General features: G+C 50.3%; 2 long non-coding RNA genes across 2 annotated transcripts; one reads left to right on the top strand and one right to left on the bottom strand.

Annotated features, from left to right (window-relative positions):
- The first annotated feature begins 479 nt into the window (after positions 1–479).
- On the top strand, positions 480–4,363 carry LOC144709805 (uncharacterized). Its single transcript, XR_013583108.1, has 2 exons — positions 480–768; positions 3,315–4,363. It is a non-coding gene; the product is annotated as an uncharacterized LOC144709805 (long non-coding RNA).
- An 81-nt stretch (positions 4,364–4,444) lies between these two features.
- On the bottom strand, positions 4,445–6,154 carry LOC144709798 (uncharacterized). Its single transcript, XR_013583105.1, has 2 exons — positions 5,929–6,154; positions 4,445–5,439 (listed from the first exon to the last, which is right to left on the bottom strand). It is a non-coding gene; the product is annotated as an uncharacterized LOC144709798 (long non-coding RNA).
- Positions 6,155–10,908: the final 4,754 nt, after the last annotated feature.

Here is a 10,908-nt window from a genome sequence, read left to right on the forward strand (position 1 = left end):
CTTGAATTGCAAGTTAAATAATACCTTTAATCAATACTTAGGTCAATTTACACATTTAAATGACTTAAAATGATGATTAGAACAATTGAAATGATTTAATTGACCTATTTCTATAAATAAAAAGAAGCTAAAAATTAAAGGTCTTTTCGAATGAATACATTAGTTTTTATCATGCATTTAGAAATGATTTTTACAATTTATTTTATGTGTTCTTTTAATAAAAAATATAAATAAATCTTTTTTATTAAAACCGGCCCTTTGTGGGCCGGTTTGAGTGCTAACAGTTTATTTTAAAACCCGCAGAACGCACGAAGAGCGCACCGCACGCAGTGGTGCATAGGCGTATCAGAAGGGTCGATAGCGTCTTCGGTGCTCGACACGCACGTACACAATCCCGTGCGTGTCGCGCACGTAAAGGAGGCACGCAAAGGCATAAAATACAAATCATTTCGCATTGTACGCCCAGCGTACAACGCGAAATGGATATCAGTTCTAACGGAATCGGAAGAAGCTGTTCTTCCGATTCCGCGGCGATAAAAAGCAAAAAAAGGCAAGATTATTCGTCATTCTTGATTTGTTAAGCTCAAGGAACGATCGCCTAGCCTCCTTGAAGACTCAAGAATCAGCCAGGAGCGATTTGATGATCAATTTCGACAGGAATTTCGCTGATCCGTAGCCGCAATCTTCCGACCAATTCAAGCAAAAACTCATGGAGATCGGGGACTTCGTTGCGCGGAATTCGTTCGAAGCGAGTCTAAATAATTCCGGGTACCTCTAGGCCAATGTCTGCTTTATTTTTAAACTGTAATTCGTGCTAGATTTTCTCGATTTTGCACTTTCGCTCACGTTCGCCGTTCCTTTTTTATTTCCGATTTTAGTCGTTTAATTTCATAGATTTTAGTTCGTTTTTAAAATCATTGTCTTAGTTGATTATAAAATTCCAATTTCGAATCCTATCTGTCCTTTGATTCGCATGAAATCGTGAATTCGATTCACGATCTCGTTCTTCTTCAATAAGCAAATCGTGAGTTATATTCACGATTTTCTATTTTAGGACATAATTACAATTTCATATTAATTTTGATAAAATAAAAATATAATAAAAATACTCTTAAAACTAGCATTAAACCTAGTTTTCTGATTCTTTAAAAACTTAGTAAAACACCATCCGAAAAATAAAACAAACTAAAGAAATAAAACTATACAGTTAAATCCATTTAGACATTGATTTCAATTATAATCGACTAAAGATTTAAAATCAAATATAAAGATAAACTTAAGTGGTTTTATATCTCTGTTATTTAATAACAGAGAATCACGAAAATCACTTAAGTTCAACGGAGAGAATGTTAGTTCAGATTTACAAGTATTAGCATTTGAAAAAGAAATTAAAACATCTATTCATTTAGATTTCAAGTTCAAAACCCGAATCAAAAGAAAATTGATTATTTCCTATCGCCTCCCTAGGGTTCGACCCCTTACTTGTGCATTAAGGGACATATAAATTTTAGTGATTAAGTTCGAAAAACCCCTAAATAACGACATATATACACGCATTGTCGAGCTTATCATGATGCACATCCAAACAAAGGGTGAGCAGGCCACGGGCAACTTTGGTTGCAGCAGGTTGGCGGGCACATATTCGACAATGACCCAATTTGAGTCAACATTCAGCGGACCTAGTGTCATGCTCCAGGTCTTAGCGATGGCGGACGTCGTGATTTGCTGGACGATAGCTAACACAATGCAATGGGGACCCCTAGGGCAGTTGTTGGGGTTTCGCTTGACCAGGCTGGTGGTTGATTGAGCCTTTGGGTCCTCCAGCCGTGTGAGAATCTGTTGCTCGGACTAGATTCATGACCTCTCTCGAATGCTGCAGGTCGTTGAGCGACCCGACGATGTCAAGAAGTGGTGAAGGAGTCTGATGAACAGCTGTAGGTGCGAGTGCTCATGGGCCCTCGAGGTGCAACCCAGCTAGCGTCAATTTTCCCTTCCTCGCCTTATTCTTCTTCACCCTCTTCCTTTCCTCCCTCTCTCTTCCTTCTTTTCTCCTTTGATAAACCAATACCAGTTAACTTCAAAACAGTGATAAGTTATGGTCTGCCTTACTAGGGCGCCTCTTCTTCCCTCTTATAGGGAAGTCAAGATGGGCCCTAGGGAGGTCCATTAAGGCGGGTCCATGTACCCAAACATGATAATCCAATGGAGCACAAAATGACACAAAACCTAACGATGACATGACGAAGAAAATGACAACCATGGACACGAAGACGACGTGAAGAATGCGACATGTGATGATATAAACACGACAGAACGAGCACACAAACGGCATAAATAAAAAAACTGAATAATCAGGGACATGCTTTCACCCGGGGTATTTGAAACCGGGCGTATTCACAATCGCCTTGGTGTGTTGGTCGGGCTGAATGCGAATCGGCGGAGGCGTTGATGACGCTGACGGTCTCTGAAGACATCTCTGGGGACTCCGGCTGATGCGCTCCATCAGATTTTCTTGAGCGTGTTATAAGGACCATATGTTTTCAGGTTCATTTTGCTGTAGGCGCCTATTGGGAACCTTTCTTTCCGTAAAAAGACCATAACCATATCATCTTTAGTAACAACCTTCTTGCGTCATTTCTTGTTTGCCACCTCCCGGTATTTTTCATAACTTGTAGAAAGTGCATTGTTCACATTGTTGTGGACCGACTTGATGTAGTCAGCCAAGTTGGTTGTCGCTAAGCTTTGGCCCTTCTACAAACGCAATTGCAGGAGGTCTAGAGGGATATTTAGAGGTTATAGATACGGAACTGAAAATGGGGACCGCTTAGTTGAGCGATTAACCATGGAGTTGTAAGAAAATACAGCTTGTGCAAGTGTGAGATCCCATTGCAGAGTGTCCGCAGGGAAACCGAATCAAGCTTCTCGATATTCGATTGATGACATTAGTTTGGCCATCTGTTTGAGGGTGACATATGGAGCTAAACTTCGAAATGATGTTAAACTGTCGCTGAAGTGTCACCTAGATGATGGGGGACCATCATGCCTTGAGGAGTTATCTTTCTGTTTTTTTTGTTTTCTGTTTGTTTGTATTTCCCTAACTGATTTGGGCATTTGCTTCCCTACAAGAGGAAGCAATTATGCCCATTGTAAGAAGAATGCACATTGGAAAATGAAGAACCAAGTGAAATTGAAAGATTTGAGAAAATGTAGCCCCTTTGATTTTTTGAGGCTTTTTCAGAAGTGTTTTGAGAGTTTTAGTGTTTTTTTGCAAGTTCGGAAAAATTTCAAAAATGCCATCAAGATTTGTTTGTTAGGGCTTGCTGTGTCATCCTCGCCTAAGCTCCGGCGCCGTTTTCGCCAGCGCCACCAGCTATGCCACCTCGGTGGCTAAGAGACTGCCTCATCCATTCTCCTTGGAGCTCCCGGCCTTCCTCGGTCCTTCTACGGTCGCCCCGGGCCCTCGACCACCTCAGAATGCCGTCGGCCCCCTCGTCCACCTCCGATTGGCCTCTGCCCCTTCTGGCCCTGCCGGCCACCTATCAGACGCCTCCGGACGCCTCTGGCCGCCTAGGGTGCCTTCGGCCGCTCTCGGCCACCTCGAGTCAGCTCTGGCGGCCTTGGCCATCCATGGTTGCTTCTGTCATCGACGGCCGTTCCCATCCACTCCCTTCCTGCCACTTCCGGCCTCGTACAACCACCTCTGGCTGCCTCATGCCCTCTCTGACGACCCTAGCATCTTCCGGCTGCCCCGGCTGCCTCCGGCCTCCGACCACCTTGAGTCTCCTCGCTTGCGTTGAGTCACCATGGTGTGCCTTGGCTACCTCCGACTGGTCTATGGCTGGTTCTGGCCTCCCATTCGACTGCCTTCCGGCCATGGCGGTCACCTGCTGCCGCCATGTGATGGCGCAGCCCCGGACACGCCATCAGAGTCGTCACCGTCACCCCTGACAGCACCGGCTCCAGCACCGTATTCATCTTCGGAGACGTCGCCGCCGCCCTCGACAGCGCCGGCCGCCCGCATTCAGCCCTCTCGGCAAGCCAAGGCGACGGTACGCACGCCCGGATTCAAGTATTCTGGGTAATGGGCACTTTATCATTTTTGTGTTTTGTCTCGTTCGTCGTCTTTTGGTTTTAACCTTCAACTGTCGTGTTTTCTCACGCATCCCGATCAAGTGTAAGGAGGGAGGTTCGACCTTATGAGGATATCCCCTCCCCCTCGTCCGGTTCGTCTTTGTTTCCTTGTTTTCATCTTGGGTTTCATGTCCTAGGGTCGTAATGTTATTTTGATTTAAGAGTTAGGTTATTTTGGTCAAAGGGCCCCCACACCGCCCCTATATAAAGGGAGGTGGGTGCCCTAAAACACTCACGTTTTTTGTTGAAATTTTGAAAGTATCGTTCTTTTTGAAAGAACTATCTTCTGTAGAGCTAGGGTTGCGCTTGGGGAAGAAGAAGCAGGACGAGAAGACTAAATGAGAAGAAGGAGAACGGCCAGAAGAGGGGCCTCCCCGTGAAGCCGAGGTTGCTCGCCCTGCAGGGCCAGGCTTCCCGCGACACCCCCGCACATATCCGCGCCGCGCGCGCGTGCCATCGGTGCACCCGCGCGTCGGCGCGATCCCAGCGCTGCGACGCGTTCCCGCGCCAGAGCTGCACGACCGCGCCGCCAGGTTCTCTCCACGCCCTTTTCCGTCGTTGGATCGTCCCAGCCTGGACTTGGGCGCCGGAATTGCACCGGCCTCTATTGCATCCTGTCCGCGCCCGGGGGTCCCCGCATAGCCGAGCGTCGTTGACCATGCCGCCGGCTTGTGGTCCCCCACTGACTGCTGTTGCCCGACGGGCTACCGGTCGTCGGTCCCCTCCGGGACTCGCGAGCGGCCTCTTGCAGGCCCCTTACGCCCTTGACCCGATGACACCGATTCAGATTTGCTTCACCTAGAAGTCGCCGGGTCCGCGCTGCGTGCACGCCGCTGAGTGGCCCGCCGCTGCTGGGTTGCACCCTTACGCCGTGCCCTTCTTGGTCGCTGAGCGACGATCGGTTGCCTCCCCTGGAATATCGCCCTCTCGCCAGAGCCCCACGGCGTCGCGCGACTCCCTCGCGCCTCTCGCTCTTGTTGCGTTGTGCGTGCCGTCGCTTCTCGCGGACGCGACATTCCGTGAGCCACAACACCTCTCCGCGCGACGCCGCTCTGATCGTGCCATCCCCTGCGAAGTTGATCTCTACGGCCACTACTGCTTCGGCCATCCGTCTCCGACAATCTACAGCAAGCCAGCCGAACCGACACCGCGATCCGCCGGACGACCAATAGGTACGCCGCCCCCCTTCGTCCCGTCACTTATCTCTTTCAGTGCATTGTTGGTTGCCTCCACCGCGCTCGGGTTAGACGTAGGTGAGCGAGACAGGACGAGTGAAAACATCGGCTATTTGAGCGTCTCTCCCGGTTCCTGTTGATAATCTCAAATTTTGACATTTTAAATAATAGTTTCAGGACTTGATAATCTTATCAATGTGTGAGGATTCAAGATTATTCAACAAATAAAATTACCTCACTAACCTAGGGTAAGTAAGGGTCGAACCACAAGGAGCAGATATTTCAGTTAAATTTATATTTCCATTCAATCAATAATTGTTTTAAAATGGTTTCGAGATTTCAAGTTTTTAAATAAGAGTAAAGATTTAACTATTTCTGAAATCGAATTTTTCTTTATTTAAGATTTATTAATTCAAAATTTAAATTCGAATCTCATACAGATCTGGACTTAGTCAAAATCCAGATCTCTATGAAATGAGCAATAACTTTGAAATAAGAATTTTTTGAACAGATTTAATTGGATATGTTGGAAAGTTACAATCCTGTACTTTCCAACCCAATTGAATCTGTCTTAAAAAGGAATGATTAAGCAATTTACTGAAATCTAAAAAATCACATTTACCTTGTGTCACACCCTTGATCGGCTGGTAAACGATCCTCCTCCTTAGAGTCTTCTCAGCGTTGCTTCTTCACTCCACTCAATTGTTCATCAACAATAAAGGGTCTACAGAACTTTCAGAACAAACAACACTCCACTCTTTCCATAAAAATTCTAGACAATCTTACACATTGTTTTGGAGAGTATTTATAGGGTTTTCTTCTCTAAAAACTGCTTGGATCATTTGAATGGTCCAGCTTGATTTGTGATATCCAGTTGACTTGGATAATCTGCATGCATAACTGCCTTGGTCTGGACGCCCCTCCTGGTTAGTAGGCTTGATTTGACTTGGTCCAGGTGCCTCCTCCTGATTAATTGGCTTGATTTGACTTGGTCCAGGTGCCTCCTCCTGATTAATAGGCTTGATTTGACTTGGTCCAGGCGCCTCCTCCTCATTAATAGGATTGATTTGACTTGGTCCAGGCACCTCCTCCTGATCCATAGCTTTGATTTGACTTGGTCCAGGCGCCCCTCCTGATCCAAAGCTTTATCTCCAACTAAATATCTGTACTTATTAAACAAAGATGAGATCTAATCCACTTGACTCATAGAATCAAGTGGGGTTAGTCAAAAGAAACATATATTGAATATAAGTACATAAAAAATCATCAATATATATGTTTAATGTATATATATTGCTCGTCGACCCCGTCGACCCCGGTCATTGGCCTCCCGTTGCTCGTCGGCAGCTGCACGCACTACACTCCTACCTGACTGTCTTCATTCTAGCTCGTCCCCGTAGGACCCCCGTGCCCGACGAATCCCGGCATTCGTCGCACTTCGACTCACCTTCGACACCGAGTACAAACCCTCAGTGACGGCCGGCCCTCCTCTCGGACGTGGTCCTGCATCACCATGGCTACCTATGGTTGCACGGCCTCCCGTCTAACCACCTCGCCGCCTCAACCGCTTGCGGCCTCATGGTCGTCTCGGTTGCCACGGGCCACCTGGACCATCTCAAGCTGCCCTGCCACATCCAGTCACCCCCACCTGCCCTCAGCCACCTCGCCTGTCCTCGGCCCTATCAGTCGCCTCTGCTTCCCTCCTCTGCCTCGTCCGTCCTTAGCCGACCCAACCTCCATGGGTTGCCTCCGCCACCCTAGATCATCGTGCGTCGCCTCCGACATCCATACCGCACACGATTCAGAGATCCGTACCCGCACCTACCTGCGTCATAGTGTCCAGCCGCGCGATATGCGCACCTTAGAGTCCATTAGAGTAGTTTTGAGAAGAGTAGTCGTCGGGTGACCCGTTGCCGCCGAAACTCATGTCCGTATTTTCGTAGCTAGTTAGACCCCTCTTAGTTACAACCTTCCTAGTTACAGTCGTCTTAGTTACAACCTTCATAGTTGAGCCTTCTTAGTTTGCCGATAGAATGTAGAAGTAGCCGCCTTATGCCCCTGCGCCGTCCGTCGTCACATGCCTGCCACTCCGGTCTCCTAGAGAAGCTTTAGAGGAGACGATCGTTGGATGACATGCCGCCGCTAGTTTACTGCTGCGAAGTACATGCCGCAGTAGGATATACAGCCATCGCTCCGCACCGCCGACGCCTATCTTTGCCGCTCGATAGCAGAACGAAGCCGGGCCCACCCAATCACCGCTGCCGAAGTGTCCGCCCCGTGCTGCCACTCCGCCGCTCGGCCTTCCACTCCTTGTGGTGTTAACACGAGCCACTCGATCCCGGAAGGTCATGTTACATCACTAGAAGTGAGAGAGAAGCTTGGAATCTTGATCAGAGGTGATCCCTTCCAGAAATCCGTGAAGGCGTAAAATCATTCGTCTTCTTCCACGGTATGATGTGAGCCCTCTAGGGAATCTCCCAACCACGATAAAAACAGAGTCTACACCTCGTTGTGTGCGGGGTAATCCCAACACAAATTCCATGGATATATCTATCTACAAATGTTTAAGAACTGGCAGAGGAGTGTACATGCTTATGTTTCGGGCTTGTCCCTTGCTGCTCTAGCAAATGGTGCAACACCACACAAAGTTTTCCACACCTTAAGTGATGCAAGACAACGTCAGGGATGATGTCCGGCTGTCACTGAGGTGGATGGCTGTGGTATCCTAATCAACGATATCGGACAACGACCAGGGGATATCGTTCGACAATGGATCCTAACGGTAAACTACAATGCAATGCAATGGTCGTGGGTGTTCAGTACGTACGATTGCCAACAAGCAAAGTGTTCTGACTTCTGGGGCATCAACAGAGTCGCTCGGTGATGGTCGGTAGACCGCCTGAACCTTCTCCGGGGACGGGGATGCTACGACGCCGAACGGGAAATTTCCCACCAGGTAGTGCTCACACGGACGGGCAGACCCGACTCGGACCAAACAGGTAAGATGCTCAAATTGTGGCGTGTTTTCACTCAACCTTTCACGCTCACCTACGTCTAACCCGAGCACGCTGGAAGCAATCAATAATGCACTGCAAGAAATAAGAGAGGGGGATGGAATGATGCACCTCGTCGACGTCCAGAGAATAGTCATCTTAGTCTCGTCCAAAGTTTGGATGCTGCGTCATCGGCAATAAGGGATGGTGGCGTGCGAACGACGGGTCCGGTGCGCGGGTAGGCAGCAGGTGTCGTCGGACATGGCGGGCGCCTCAGACGACCCCAGTGTGCGCGACGGCGTCGCAGGATCGGGTCGGAGTGGCTGCATGGGCAGCAGTGGCTTTGGTGGCTGGTGTGCGAGCGATCGCGGGTGGCGCGGGGAAGGCGCACGGTGCGGCGCGGGCATGCTCAAGGAGCGCGAGCGACAACGATGCGGTGGTGGCCTCAGTCAGCGATGATGAGCACGTGGGCGAGGCGCGTGGCGCCCCGTGGTGCAGGCAACTCGAGCACGGCAGGCAGCGGTCAGGGCAATGGTGGTGTTGCGATGGCTGCAGCACAGGTACGGCGGGGGCGCTGCAAACGGCACGGATGACGGTGGGGTCGGGAACGACCCAAACTCGATGACCAGGCCCGCACGGCGGGGCCAGCAATGACCAGGCCTCGCCGTATGCCGCCGCCAGCTACCCCATTTCGACGGAGCCGAGTTCTTTCGAGCCCGAGAGGATTGATGGCGCATGCCATCAAGAGTCGTCATCGACGTAATCCGCGCCGTGCGTATCCTCAACGTTGGAGGTGGAGCTGCTCGAGTTACCCTTTTGTTTCTCGTCTATCTTTCTCGTGTTTTTGTCTTTTCTGTTCTCGTTTGTCTCATTTTTGTCATGTTTTGTCGTGTTCACGACGTCTTTGTTCGTCCATGTTTTGTCGTCAAGGGGGAGGGGCCGTCCTATGACCCACTCCCCTTGCCCGTCCTTCTTTCCCTTTCTTTTCTCCCCCTTAATTTCCTCTTTGATTATGTGTTTTCCTTTTTATTTGTAATGCGGGGAGCCCAGTTATAAGGGCTCCCCAAAGGACCTTTTATAGCCCACTTAGGGCCCATCCCTTCCCCTTTATAATGGAAGAGAGGGTGCCTTAAGAAAATTAGACACGAAAGACTTGGAACAAGGAAAAAATCATGTTCTTGCCTGGTCTCACTGTGACGAAAAGAAAAGAGATGAACGAAGAAGAGGAAGTGGAGGGAAAGAGACGGTGGGAGCTAGGTTTGGGGGAACGTCTTCCCTTACCCCTCCATTTCTTTCCGATCGGGATAGGCACAGGCCTCCTTGGGGCGAGGATTCTCACCGTCTAAAGGCCCTCGCGCCCTGGCATTCCACCGCAGGAAGACAGAACCGAGACTGTAATTTCACAGGAACGCTGGTACGTACCCGAGGAAACTCATCTGGGTTCCAACGCGCAACCTGAAAAGACAAAAAAATACCGGCGTTCCCAAATTCGCAATGAACGCAATCACGTGACCGTGGAATCCTTGGCCGGTGAATTTACCGGTCAGCGAAAGTTGATATCTGAACCATAGCGAGCGCTGGACATCCCCATCGGGTCATTCTGCCCACCGGTTGGATACCTCCGACTCACAAGAATACTTGGAGTCCATCAAGGTTGACAAACAATTTATCCGAGCAAAGAGCCGTATAGACTAATCGATCCTGATAGGAGGCAAGACGACCAGCCGACGCTGCTAGTTCTCAGGAAATGGTTCCTGACCTTGTGCTAGTAAGAGGGGACTATCGACAGCTATTCTGGCCGTGGTCTGGCAGGATACGACGACGCCGGTCTCCCTCCGGTCGGACTGTGCTCCCCCGTCACCTGAGACAACATTGGATATCCTCCGCTAGTTATGCGATCTTGATTGTTCACCACCAGCGTTCGGCCTCCGCCCAGAGTCACTCTTGTGCACTGCCGATATGCCGTGCACAAGAAAGTAGGCAGAGGAATCGATAGGGGAAGACGGCACTGCAACAAGTAATAATACCAGAAAGTAATGGAGGAGAGACGAGTAGGTACCTGTTCGTCGATGGTATACGGTAGCGTGATTCAATTCGAAGGTCAGTTCGATGAAAGGTCTTGCAGACGGCAGGCCCGAATGAGAGGACGGTGAGACCAAACTTGGCTTCGACTGTGGAGAGGCGTGACTGGTGCACGGGCACGGGGTGCAGAGCGCGAGCGCGGACACGCGGGCTGGCGCGCTGGCGTGGATACGCAGAGCGGGCGGGCGCCGGCCCGCACGGCGGGCGCGTGGGCGCAGGCGCGCTCGCACGGCGCACAGAGGTGGGCGTGCGGGCACTGGCGCACTGGTGCTGGCGCGAGGGTGCAGACGCGTTGGGGCGAGCGCATAGCGCGGGCACGGGAAAGGCGCCTACACAGACCGGAGGCGCTCAAGGCCGACAGTGCCTGACTCAGGCGCGCATGGGACACACGTGTGAGGCCAAGGACCACCACGGCGACGGGCAAGCGAGGGCGCGAGATGCGTCTCTGCGCAGACCGAGACGGGTTGGGTGGGCGGAGGACGTCAACGGCGGCAACAAGCTCGGTGGCGAAGGCAGAATTGGTGGTG

The sequence above is a fragment of the Wolffia australiana genome, chromosome 1 (genome assembly GCF_029677425.1).
Source record: "Wolffia australiana isolate 7733 chromosome 1, ASM2967742v1".
NCBI classification, from domain to species: Eukaryota; Viridiplantae; Streptophyta; class Magnoliopsida; order Alismatales; family Araceae; genus Wolffia; species Wolffia australiana.